At 34.5% G+C, this 13,474-nt stretch overlaps 1 pseudogene; it reads right to left on the bottom strand.

Annotated features, from left to right (window-relative positions):
* Positions 1-1,356: 1,356 nt before the first annotated feature.
* LOC145594743 (alcohol acyltransferase 9 pseudogene) lies at positions 1,357-3,158 on the bottom strand (annotated as a pseudogene).
* Between the last annotated feature and the right edge of the window lie 10,316 nt (positions 3,159-13,474).

Genomic DNA, 13,474 nt, shown 5'->3' with positions numbered 1-13,474 from the left:
GAGCTATATATACATGAATCAACAGGAAAAATCAGTATTTTTTTATTTTGTATTTTGTATTTTTTTTTTTTTTTTTTTTTTTTTTTTTTTTTTTTGAGAAAAAAACATTCACTCACTAAATTTATATTGATCCAGCCCAAATGGCACAAACTTAGTTAGGTGATGATTTTTCCTTCCTTTTTCACGTGAGATTAACAACAAACACCCACTTAAACAAAATGAAAATCACTAATTGTTTACATTTACGACATAATTCCATATTTGATCGTTTTTCTAGCACATTGGATCTGGATGTAGCATTTATTGGGCTTTACCTTGGTCTTGGACTTGTGATGGCTGGGCTGGAAGCCTGGAATGCTGGATTTACGGCCATTTTTATCCGTTTCTTAAATTTTTTTTAATTTTTTATTTTATTATTATTATTATTTTTTTTTAAATGTGTCAAATGTTGGGTGTTGATGTGTTCATTGCTTTGCTGTGACTTTTTGACATTAAAATCGTGTTTCACAAACTTGTACGTTTTTTTTATAGCGTGTGTCGCATTTATGAACTATGAGCACCTCATTGACTAAGATTAAAATTTGAAAGGGGAACTTAATTTGCTTAGCTATTTCAAGCAAGCAGCCAAAGCACGAGGATAAATAATGTTAATATGACCCGACATGAGAGACATATTAGTGAACTATGGGTTGTGCATGGACATATTTTTAAACTTGTCACAACCCTAGTACGAACATGGTGAGTTAATGCTCTTGTCAATCCACTTATTTCAATTGGTAAACAAATTGTCAAAAAAACTATCAAAATGATATGATCTAGCAGCATGCCACAAGTAGTGATTTGGACCGTGATCAATCCATGGCTTAGTGAGATCGACACGTTATGATTTTTTTCTTGACTCATTTATTATATGACTCCCTAGACCATGACATGCCAACTGACACAACACATGACCTTGCACGACCCGACCCGTATCCATGTATAAGGACAACCATTACTTTTTGTACAATATGGGACAAGTGCTTTAGCAGCTGAGCCGTCCATGCACATATCACTAGCATGTTTTTAATGCACCGGCAGTTAGCACTACCGATTGATTAACCAAATATGCTAAAAGTATCGTGACTTTTTCCCATTGTTTTTATATAGTACATGATTTTGACTAGTTGCATCTTTTTCTTTCTGATTTAATCAGGTTGTATGGATTTCAAGGTAAGCATTTCTATAATTGCCCACAATAGAAAACTTTTCATTGTAATTTATATCAAAATATCAAATAAATCATAGTTTAATTTCATCGTTGCCTAGATAATGACAAAATTTACAAGACAATATGCTCAATTGGCCATTACGTACTACACCATAATCTCACACTTGGTTAATCAAATAATTAATCATTAGGATTAGATTGTAAACTCAACAAGTTAGGTCATCCTACCACAAAAATCTTAAACAAAACTCACACCAAAAGTCTAATAATTGATCAAAACTTGTGCGGTTGTGCCTACGTGATTCGAGTTATGAAATCAATATTAGCAATCTAATTAATCAAACTCTAACTCTAATTAAACAAAGATTATGCTCTCAAATTTCTTAATTAGAAGAGAAAGGTTTTGTTAATAAATGTTGGTACATGTCAACGGCACTTGTAGGGACAGCTACCATCACCCTGACTGCCTCCCTCTGATTATGAACTGGCAATAACAAACAGTACTTATCACTGCAAATGGGCCCTACATGAGCTGGCTTTCCAAGCCCAAAGTCAACCTTTTCTAGCCCAAGTCTTGACCATTGTGACAATATTAACACCCCAACTGAGTCTGGGCTAGTCCGATTCCCACTCACTAACTCCATCACTTCCCTTACATATGTACCATCCACCCTTTCCTTAGCCCTTTTGATTAAGTCCGTGGCGTACCCTAACCCCTTCTCGGTTAGGTCCTTAACCGTGGTTTGCGCACACGCGAGCGCAAACCCGTTTCCGTAAAACCCAACGGGTAGACCCGGTTTTAATCGGTTACGAAAATTGACACTGAAAACAAGCCTAAGTACTTGGGTTGAGGGCATTTGTAATGATTTGGCCCAACACCTCCAAATATGGGCCGAGACAACCTCGAACGACGTGTAATTAGCTGACTCGTTGAGTCGATTAGCTTGTCTTTTGAGTTGGTTGATGTGAAACTTGACAAATACACTTGAAGTTGGGACCAATTTCGCAGTAGCGAATCTATCCATGAACCCACAACAGTCCTGAACTCGGTTAAACTCGGGATGATGACTCACTGAGTCAAAACGGACACACCCTTTCGTAAACGGGTCAAGCAAGTGCCGATCCCAAACGGGCCTCGGCCCACGGCCCGATACCCCACGGGTCAACTCAGCAAACAAGTTCATGAACTCAGCGCTCCCAATCCCATCACACAAACAATGATTAAACCCGAACCCGATCGCCACCGCCCCGTCAGCAAGCCACGTCAGCTGAACAACAAGAGGTGGGGCCCCCTTCAAGACATCATCCACGTGTAACCACAAGAGCTCCCGCCACTCCTCCACGTGGCGTGGTGCCCTCTCAAAATCAACCCTCTTGTACCCAGAAACAGCCTCAACAAACACAACCCCTTGGGCCCGACACACCACCTGAAGAGGCCCGTCTTTCCTCTCTTGAACCCGGCCCGCAAGAGGGTAATACTGGACCAAGGCCCGGCCCAAAGCGGACTTAATCCGAGAACAGAATTGCCTGCGATCGAGTCCATTAGAAGGATTGTAGACCAGTAGATACTCAATCGTGAACCTTAGAAAAAGCTGAGAATCAAGGGTAGAGAGAGAAAGTGTACAATTAGGGGTTGGTTCTGAAGGGGTGATAACAATGGCTTCTTTAACTTGAACAAAATTGTTGCTTCCCATTATTTTTTTGAAGATGGTATTTTAGTGAGAGAAATTTGTGCACATTATTTGGGAAATAAAAGGGAAAACAGTGGAAATATATAAGAAGGGATTAGGGAGGAGAGAGAAAGAGGTGGGGAAGAGAGAGAGAGAGTGTGAGTTGTGTGGATATTGTTTAGGTGGAAAATGGTATGGACAATGGAGTAATAGTAGTGAGTAGTATTGTACGGAGTTATAAATTAGAATCACCATGATAATCCCTCTTTCTAGGACTAGCTAGGTTCATCTCTATTTTCTATTTTTATTTCTATCTTTTGTTTTGTTAAGATATGTTTCATGGGACTTTTTAGGTAAATTGAGGAAAACGACATATACATAATACATGTATATTACTCCCTCTGTTTAATACTCGTAGTACCCTATTTGAATGTCATATACGAGTACTCATATTATGTATTTATTGACGCGAAACATTTCACTGTTACAGAGTAATATCTGTAATTGTTAATAATTATTACTTTATAAAAAGTTGATTTTGATTTGATTCTAACAATATTCATAGGACTATGTATAATCTTATGTATAAATTATAAACATTAGTCGAAGTAATTTATAGGGTACTTAAAGAAAACTGAAGGAGGATACACTATGGGCCTATTTGTTTCATCTTAATTTCAATTCAGTTCAGCTCCAGTCAATTCAGTTCAGCTCCTTATTTCCTTCTCTCATAAATTATTCATTTCAGCTTAATTCAGTTCAATTCAGCTTAACGAGATTTTATTACTTTTAATCTTTAAGGCAGGCGAAAAAAATAATCTGGTAAATTATATCATTAGTTTCACTACACATGTTACACTATTTAGGGCCTGTTCATATTTACTTAATTTCAGTTCAGTTCAGTTCCAATCAGTTCAGTTCAGCTCTTAATTTCCCTCTCACATAAAATATTCATTTCAGCTCAATTCAGTTCAGTTCAGTTCAGTTCCAATCAGTTCAGTTCAGCTCTTAATTTCCCTCTTACATAAAATATTCATTTCAGCTCAATTCAGTTCAGTTCCAATCAGTTCAGTTCAGTCCAGTTCAGCTCCAATCAGTTCAGTAAATATGAACAGGCCTTTATTATCACATCTCTATTCAATTTATCTTCTCTATTTCAAAAATCTAAAATCATTTACTACCTCCGGTCTAATTTACTCGCAACAAATGAATATTTTATGTCTTCACAAATAATAGCCTTTTGTTGCGAGTAAATTGGACCGGAGGTAGTATATAAAAAAAAATCCTTATTCGGTAGTCGGTAGCACTGTTGTATTTTTGCTTACTTTACCAGCAAGACCTACACTGGCTACGTGCCACAAATGAAAACAAATCAACAATGTCAGTTTACAAAGAAAGTAACTAAAGGTAAATATTCGGATCACATTTTCAAGTTCAATCTAATATTGATCTTACTTTTTACTACAAGTACAGTAAATCTATTCATGCAAAAAAGTATATTGACAAATTTGCACCAAATTTAAAACTCATAAACTAACTACAATTGTTTACTATATCTGCCATACCTATATGCTACAATGTCAATTTATAATTGGTAACTCTAATACTTTATTTTTAAGGAGAGAATTGTTTGGAACTGTGTAAGATTTAGTAGAGATTCTCTTAGCTTAGGGTGTCACTTTAATTAATTAAACTAATAATAATTGTGGGAATTTTAAACCAAAAAATCAGAGACATTAACAGCTTGTCTCTTGCTTTTATGTCTGTCTATGTTAGCGGTTTATGATAGCTAGCTAGCTACTTATAGAATGTACACATAGTGTATTATAGTAGTATTTCGTTATTTATAATTGCAATAATTTGACTTTTGTACTTCATCTAACTGTTCTAAATAAGTGCATTAATATGAATATACGTTTACTAACTAACACATACGGAGTGTAAGCTTGTCTAGTAATGTATTTAAAATTGTGATTAATTAATCTAACAATTTATTAGCGATTTTGATAAGGTAATGAGGTTGCTCACCGTTTAGCTAAATGAGCGGAGAGCTGGTGACATCCTTTAGTGATGAGTTTTGCTGGGCGAGGAACCTAATTGGCTCTCGGATTTGATTACTTTGGAGTTTAGACGACATTCCAAACAACATTAACTAATAGTAACAACTAATTAACAACTTACCTTTTCTTTAAAAAAACAATAAATAAATTATGGGTACATATCAATATTACATCTAATTTATAAAATACTAGAAAAATTAAGTCAATGATAGTACACGAATAATGCATAAAGTCATAGTTATACACTTATTTGGAAACTAGGTTAGAACCCATGAGATGCACGGTTTATATAATTCATATTTGTAATTTGTACATTTAAAAATTATACATAAATATAAATAAGTATTACGTACAAAAAATATTTGTAATTTTAAAATTTTAGATTTTCATCAAAATTATGATATAGTATTGTACCATTGTACATGTTCAACGTCATCTAATACATAGTTCAATATAGGATGTCATTTATTAGTGTGCTATTTAAAGTTGCTTCAATTTCCTACGATAAATTGATAGGTTTTAGTTGTAATGTAGAACCTTCTAATATTTAAATTTAAAAAATGTTTAATAAGATAGCTCCAAAAAGAAATAAAAAATTATAAAAAAGGATAAGAAAAGATGACATCATTGAATTTAGGTGGGAAAATTTTTATAAAGAGATCGACAAGTGAGCAGTGGTGATGTTAGCATACTCTGTTTTAGTAATAGTTCATAGAATATATATGTAAAGAGAAACTTTTTTCACCACATAGTATATTAATATATATACAAAATATAAAAAACAAATTAATTATTATTATCATCTATAAAATGTTGTTGAATTCGTCTCAAATATATTTTTAATGTATCGAATTTTATATTTTACTTGTGAAAATAAATACATTAATAATCGCATAGGTAACTATGTCGGTCAAAGTGTAACAATTATATTTTAAGAAATTGGAGGAAGTACTTAGGTGTTATTAGCTTAAGCATGGTTTCGCCTAAATTTTTCTAAGGATGAATATTATATGATTGGGGCTGGGGTCTAACAATGTCTAGTTTATATATACTTCGTACAATGAATTAATCTGTACGAGAGATTCCTAATCAGTAATTACCCTGCTTACTTTCTATGCTAACTTTTTTCGTGTATGTATATATCATAATTTATGTTGATATTATCATATCTTAATATCTAAAATTCTTAAATGAACCTGGTTCACACTAATTTATTGTGGACCACTTATATTAGAGAAACTATAATTGTTTTATGAATAAAAAAAAAGGTCACTGTAATAAAAAATAAGGTCACTATGTTGAAATAAAAGTCATTTTGGTAATATATAGCTATAACAGGTTAATTTTTTTAATGAAATATTTATATATTGGTCAATATGAATAATAAAGGTCACTATGTTAAAATTAAGGTCAGAACGTCGTATTCAAGTTCACAATAATATTAAATGTTATACAAGTTTTAATAAAGGATACTATGTTAAAAATAAGGGTCACTATGTTCAATATAATGTCAGTTACGTATATATAAATCTCGGGTCCACAATAATATTATTGTGGACCAGGTCCACGCAAGTCTTTCTGTCTTAATATATGCTTAAAAGACATAATGATGTTGTTTCTCGTTTGTGTAATCTCGAATAATATAATATGTAATTATCTTAAATAATTTAATAGATAAGGCCGTTTTTTTTTTTTTTTTATAAAATTTCCATTTGAATTTGAGTCCAGGCCAAAATCACTTGGGAATCTACATCATTATTATTTTGTGTTATAAATCTATATATGTGGAGGGAGTAAGAAATTAACTTTCAAGAGCTATTAACTCGAATACTCGATGATAACAAAATTCCCTGTTTAAAATCTAGTGATTTAGGGTTTGGGACTTTGAGTCCCCCTTTTCCCTATGGATCAATTATCCTTTGGCAGATATCGCGACAATTAATTAGATTTGAATCAATCTAACTATTAGCTATTAAAAGAAGATAATTGTTTGATTATTTGGTCTAAATAAATTTGCGATGAAATGCACATTATAATCCTATTAAATTAAGCACACTTATTCATCTCATTTTTTTTTGTAGATCAATTGACTTCACATCATCCACCTTTCAATTTTCAATTAAAGAGTCAAGTGATGGTACATTTTCTTTTGACTTTATGATTAACCAATATTTCACTCAATTATTTCTTTTGACAAATAACAAATCTATATTGAGAATAATGAAGAAAGTTTACCAATTCCATATTTCATATATACCTTTATTCTTATAAAATACTCCCTCCGTCCCATAATTACAGGCTAATATACCATTTTGGGTGTCCCAAAATGTTTGATCTATAAGGAGAATCTTTCTATTTTTAGACTATATTTTCGGACAATAATACCCTCATCTTATTTTTTAAATGACGAATTTATCCTCATTTTGGGTGTACTGTAGTCTCTTTGTCAGAGTACTTTTAATAAGCTTTAATTACTACCCTCCCTCTTTCTCTCATTTTCTGCTCCTTTGATGTTGAGTATTTTCTCTCTCATCAAGTTTCTGGGTTCTTCTACCAGATTATCTCTCCTCTCTTCTTCATCCTCCCTCACTCTCTCTCCTTAATTCGACCTCAAGGTTTGCTTCAAATCTCACGAAATTTACATGATTCCCTCTTAAATAGTCCCTTTTACAAAAGCCCCTTGTTAATTTTGCGTAAATTGCTTTGCTTTTTCGTCGATCTGAAATTGTTGGAGTTGCTCTTCTTTTTCTCTCTCCTAAAATACCATCAGATCTAGAGTTAACTTGCTCACTTGTTATTTACGACTCATTCCCTCGATTATTTTGGGGTAATTTTCGACAATCTTAAGCAATTTCTTTGCAAAAATTGAGTTTCCTTCTTCAATTTTTTTTCGGAAAAATGTCTAAGAATTCAAGTTCCAATCTTCCTAAACAACTAAATCCTCCAGTTTGGGATGAAAAATTTGGGCCGGATCCTGATATATTGTTTCGTGAGATTTGTGATGAGGATGATGGGGAAACCGTGCCTTACGAATGCTCAGATCGTGACTGTCACTGCCCAAATGATTGCAATGGCGACCATTCTTACAGCTTAGATGTGTGGAGGAGTCGATTTGGTCGTTACATCTACACTAGGGAAGAACGACAATTTTATGGATGGTCTGTTGGTGAAGGTGATGGTAAAACCCTAAGTGGTGAGGAGGTGACATCTAAAGTGGCTGAAAAAAAATGTGATGATGAAGTTAATTCCTCCCCTGTTGCTGAAAAAAAATCCCCTGACACTGGAAAAAAGTCCCCTGTTTCACCTCCATCTCCAGTTCCTGATCATACATTGGGCTATGTGAGTAACTCTAGCAACACTAATTCACCTTTGGATGACGGTAATGTTGGCGGCTACGTAAGTGATTCATGTGAATCACATAGCTAAGTATTCTTCCTCCCTATAAATCTCTTTCTTAACGCATTTTTAATTACGAGTACGTAGGTTAGTTGTTGATGGTGTATGCCAGCAAGTGTGATCTCTTGCTGGCCAGGGGAATTATGTGTGCTTGATTGAGGAGAATTGTTGTTAGGAGCATGTTAGGACTGTAATTTGATTATGATGATGAGGTGCCTATGGTATGATTTATTTGATGTTATCAGATTATGTGATTATGCTATGAGTGAGTTGTAATGATGTTGCTGATGCTACGATTTTAATTTGGTTATAATGATGCATGGTATGATTTGAATATGGTTATAAGGTGCCTATAGTATGATTTGAGTGATTAATCAGATTATGATGATGAGGTGCCTATGGTATGATTTCTTTTATGTTATCAGATTACGTGATTATGCTATGAGTCAATGATGATAACCTATAATATGAGACCCCAAAACCCCATATGTGAAAGAGTGTTTGCCATTGTTCTTGTCCACTAAAACTACAGAGTAAGTTTTGGTGTTGACTCTTTGCATGCTCAATCAGGCAGAACTGTTTATCACTTGGGATTTTGGGTCAATGATTGATGGGGCAAACTGAGGCTAATTTTAAGTTTTTATTATCTTCCATTTGCTTAATTTTTTGTCCCTTTATTTTGTTTATGTCAATGATGAAAGTCCACAATATGAGAGTGTTATCCCAAAAGTCCACAACACTTTGCCATTAGATTCCACCTATGTTTGTTTGACATAGGTTGTTTGAGACTTCTAGGCAGTTATTGTTGACCTTGGGATGATGTTCAATGATGAATGGGGACATCTGAGACAAAGAAAAAAAAAACAAGATAACAACAAACAAAAGATAAACATGATTTCTGTCCCACAAGTTTGTGATCCATTAAGTCATTGATATATTATGTGCCATTTGCATACAAAAAGTAATGATTCCAAACTGGAGTAACTTCAAATCCATACTTACTTTGCTGGTGTTTGTGAACTTGATGCTTCATGATCATTTGCACAGACCTTTGTGCCATATTTGGTGGTGGTTGTTGATGTGAACTCACACATTTGTTCATGCTCTGCTGTACTACCATAAGTTGCCCTCTGTGCTGTGGCTTGCTGCTGCATTTGTGGGTCAAATTCATTGACATATTCTGGTGACCCCCCTTCTGTTTCCTCTTCAATTGGTGGTAAGGACCCATAAACAGCTTCCCATGCATCCAATATAGCCCACTTAGGTGCCTCTAGTGTATCCGGGAGTGTTCCTTCTCTCCACAATTTTTCCTTGTACATATGTGGCACATCATAAGCATTTGAGCCACCAACTTTTAGCATTGCATTCATTACTCCTTGTAGGGTGATCCACACAAAATACAAAGCTTGTGGATCTAACTCATAAAAAGCGTCATTGACATGCTTAAGTAACTCATCAACATTTGAGGCCATTTTTTTTTCTTGAAGAGATTGAATGCTCTTAAAAAAACCCAAATCAAGTATGTTTAAATCAGGACTATTTGGAGGTTGTTGAACCAAAATGAATGTGAATCCATCTTGCATATACACTTCTTGCCACTCGGGATCATCTTGAGTTATGTGTGCCCTTGCATTATCTTGTTGAATGTATATTGTCCTTGAGGTGCCATCATTTGGCCATTTTGCCTTAATTGCTGGGACTATTTGATCTATGAGCATTCTTCTTGTGACAGCTTTAGTGACTTTTGCAATGGGCTTGCTTATCAATGTCCCCTTTTCCCTATTTTTTGACTTTCTTTTGGCTGCCTCTTGTGTTGTGAATGGGAAGATTCCAATCCTCCCATCAAAATAACATTCCCCCTGAGCATTGTACCTTGGTTTTGCACATGCTGCTGTGAACATGAATTTTGGCCCATGACTGTTTGCTGACCCTGTTCTGTGCACACCCTTTTCATTCTTGGCTATGTAGTACCTGTGACTTTTTTTGGTTAGTTTGAACCACTTTTCATCAATATGCACAAAGTCGTACATTGGGAAGTATCTTGACATTTTCCATGGCGATGAACCCATTATGAGACCAAGTATCCACTCCAGTCTAGCCAACTTGTTAGCCTCAGTCAGTGGGGGCTTAATTGCATTTGTATGTGCTTTTATATCTCCCCTCTTAATCATTCTTCCAACTGTTGATTTTGAGATATTGAGATTTGTTGCAACATCTCTAATGCATGACCTTTCACCAATCCCTAGTTTTGTAATGTCCCCTTCTGGAACTGTGATTCTTTTCCTTCCAGCCAGGTGATAGTTTGTGCATGGTTTGTATTTTCCCAGTTCTTGTTTCTGTTTCTTTGCTTGATTCCAAACTGAGCTGACACATTTTCTTTTGAGGTTGAAATGTTCCATGGCTGCTTTCATTGCCCCTCTTTTAATATCATCTCCTTCTTGATATTTTAACAGGAAAATGAGGACATTAAATTTTTCTTCACTGTTGAGCCTGACTTGTTGATGCCTATGATGAGTTTGCACTTGATTTGTTGCCTGAGCATTTGTTCTTGGTTCTTCTTGATTGGTCGCTGAATCATCGATATGCTGATTTTCTGAGTTATTCTGTATATTTGCCCCTGTTTCTTCAACTGGCAGCTGATTTAAATCAAAAAAATGTCCCCTAATATCGACATCGTTTTCACCTCCATGTATTTCATGATCACTTGGCAACCAATCTTCATTCAAGTCCATTTCTGAGGCCTTCAACAGCAGGCAATGATGCAGAAAATCTTAATCAGAAAAATGCAATTAGTTTTATGGAGTAATTACTCCTAACATGGATACTGAAACATTCATTCTGTTTTTTTCTAAGTAATGCAGTGGTATTTATATGTTGATGTAAGCTGATGGTGTAAGAAATTTAAAACACCTTTGAAAAGGTGAAAAATATGGCGCCATACTTTTGGCTGAAATTTTTGGCGATTTTTTTTGGCTGAAAACTTTTGATATTTGTTTCTCAATCCATGTGAACAGCAATATTGAAATGCTATTGGACCACACTATGTCATTTTAGAATCCTATTGGTTAACAATAAATGCAAGGATTGTGGTCCATTGGGTAAAGAGATGACATCACAATTTCTGATATTTTCAAGTTTTTTAATCAATGCATTAAAACAGCCCCACATGGGTATTGTACTTCCAATGATTAATGTACAAGGAATCTTCCCATTTTCTTAAAAACCGTGCTTTTAAGAGATATTTGCCTGTAATTTTGGGACGGAGGGAGTAAGATATAGTGTCCTTCAAAATCCTTAACACTAATATGTCATAGTTCAATAAAGATTAACTTGTCGGTGATGGTGTGTATTTCTACTTCTACTCATATGGAGTAATGAGTGTTTATTTATCACAACCCGTACGTAATAGTACATTAAACAAATGATGGGATGCCAGACTATTTTCTTGCAAATTGTACCAATAATTAGAGTACATGGTATAATAATTACTCTATAATGAACGTTTTGTATATTTGCTTCGATAAGATAGAGATTTTGTTGTTGGTATGCCTGTTGTTGCAGCATGTGGTTGATTGATGGTTTTAATTTCTTGAGAGCTATCGCAAGCCATGTGGACTTGCGACTAATGTATGATTGTAATAACAGTTATGCTGTGCATATAGTCTATATGTGTTAAATTTCGAAACAATATGAAATGGGCCTGGGCAACTCGAACAAGGAGGAGGAGAGTTAGGTTCACAAACAAGGCTTTGGAGCTTCCATACTAAAACCAATTGGCAATAGTTTGAGGTACTCCTCTACCTTATAAAGTGAAACCTTCTCTCTTCATTCTTCAATGTGGGACACTTATAAGTGGGTTACAATGGGATTCAACACTCCCCCTCACTTATGAATGTCCTTAGAACTTCAGAGCTAACTGGAGAAGGCCAGATCAATAAACCTCTTAGGGGTTGAATATCCTGTCGAGGTAAATCTTTCTCCAGTAGCGATTAAATACTCAGTTTAGAAGAGACCCGCAACCCGGGCTCTGATACCATGTTAAATTTCGAAAAAATATGAAATGGGCCTGGACAACCCGAACAAGGAGGAGGAGAGTTAGGTCCAAAAACAAGGCTTTGGAGCTTCCATACTAAAACTAATTGGCAATAGTAGGAGGTATTCCTCTACCTTATAAAGTGAAACCTTCTCTCTTCATTCTCCAATGTAGGACACTCGTAAGTGAGTTACAATGGGATTCAACACCATGGGATATTATGTTTGTGTTCAACGATTATGTTCTCTTTAATTTATAAAGAGTGTTTTTTCTTAAGATTTATAACCTCGCTCTACCTTTAGAATAGTACTCAAATAGTAACAATAATCAACAAATGCATAGATATAAGTACCGTATAACATCATTAACCGGATCAATGGATTAGAGTGTGAATTAATATTACCAAACATCATTTGGATGGTAAAAAATGTTTTAGTCAAAGAAGTCAAATTTGAAAAGTTAAGGTAAGTTCATTAAATAAAAAAGGTTATCATTTATCAATATAATAGACAATTAGACATTGACTTAATTGTGATATTCTATTAGTAAAATAAAATCTAATAAAGAGAACAAAGTATAAATAATTACAAATTATATAATCTTGACAGTTTTGTCAGTTTCCAACCTTATTTTTACTCAAAGATACTGTAAGGACTATTATATGTGTAACTTTTACTATATATTTAACTTTTTATGTAGCAATGAAGATTCGTGTTGATCCCACAAAAATTATTCCCTCTAAAGAGGAAATCTAGCAAGAGTTGTGAATATGTTCCGATTTTGGCACAAAGTTTAATTCAAAATTATCATATATTCATGTTGCTTAGATTTCCTTTGGCTTTGGCCGCCCTATATCTAAAGAAAGAGAATCAGTAAAGTAGCAAGAAAAAAACTTTCTACTCTTTTGAAGCAATGGAGCATACCTATGAAATTAAAGCTCTTGTACATAAACTACTAGGATTATACTTGTAAAAAAGTTCAACTTTATTGAACTTATAATCAAGTCCTAAAGGTTACTCTAGGTCATATATTCCTAACCATATTTTGCAAATAAATTCCGACCCCCTCTACATAAATATATGAGCATACAATGCCTCTTTTGTAA

This window comes from Chenopodium album, chromosome 19 (assembly GCF_948465745.1).
Source record: "Chenopodium album chromosome 19, dcCheAlbu1.1, whole genome shotgun sequence".
Classification (NCBI taxonomy): Eukaryota; Viridiplantae; Streptophyta; class Magnoliopsida; order Caryophyllales; family Amaranthaceae; genus Chenopodium; species Chenopodium album.
This window is presented reverse-complemented; position numbering and strand designations above follow the sequence as displayed.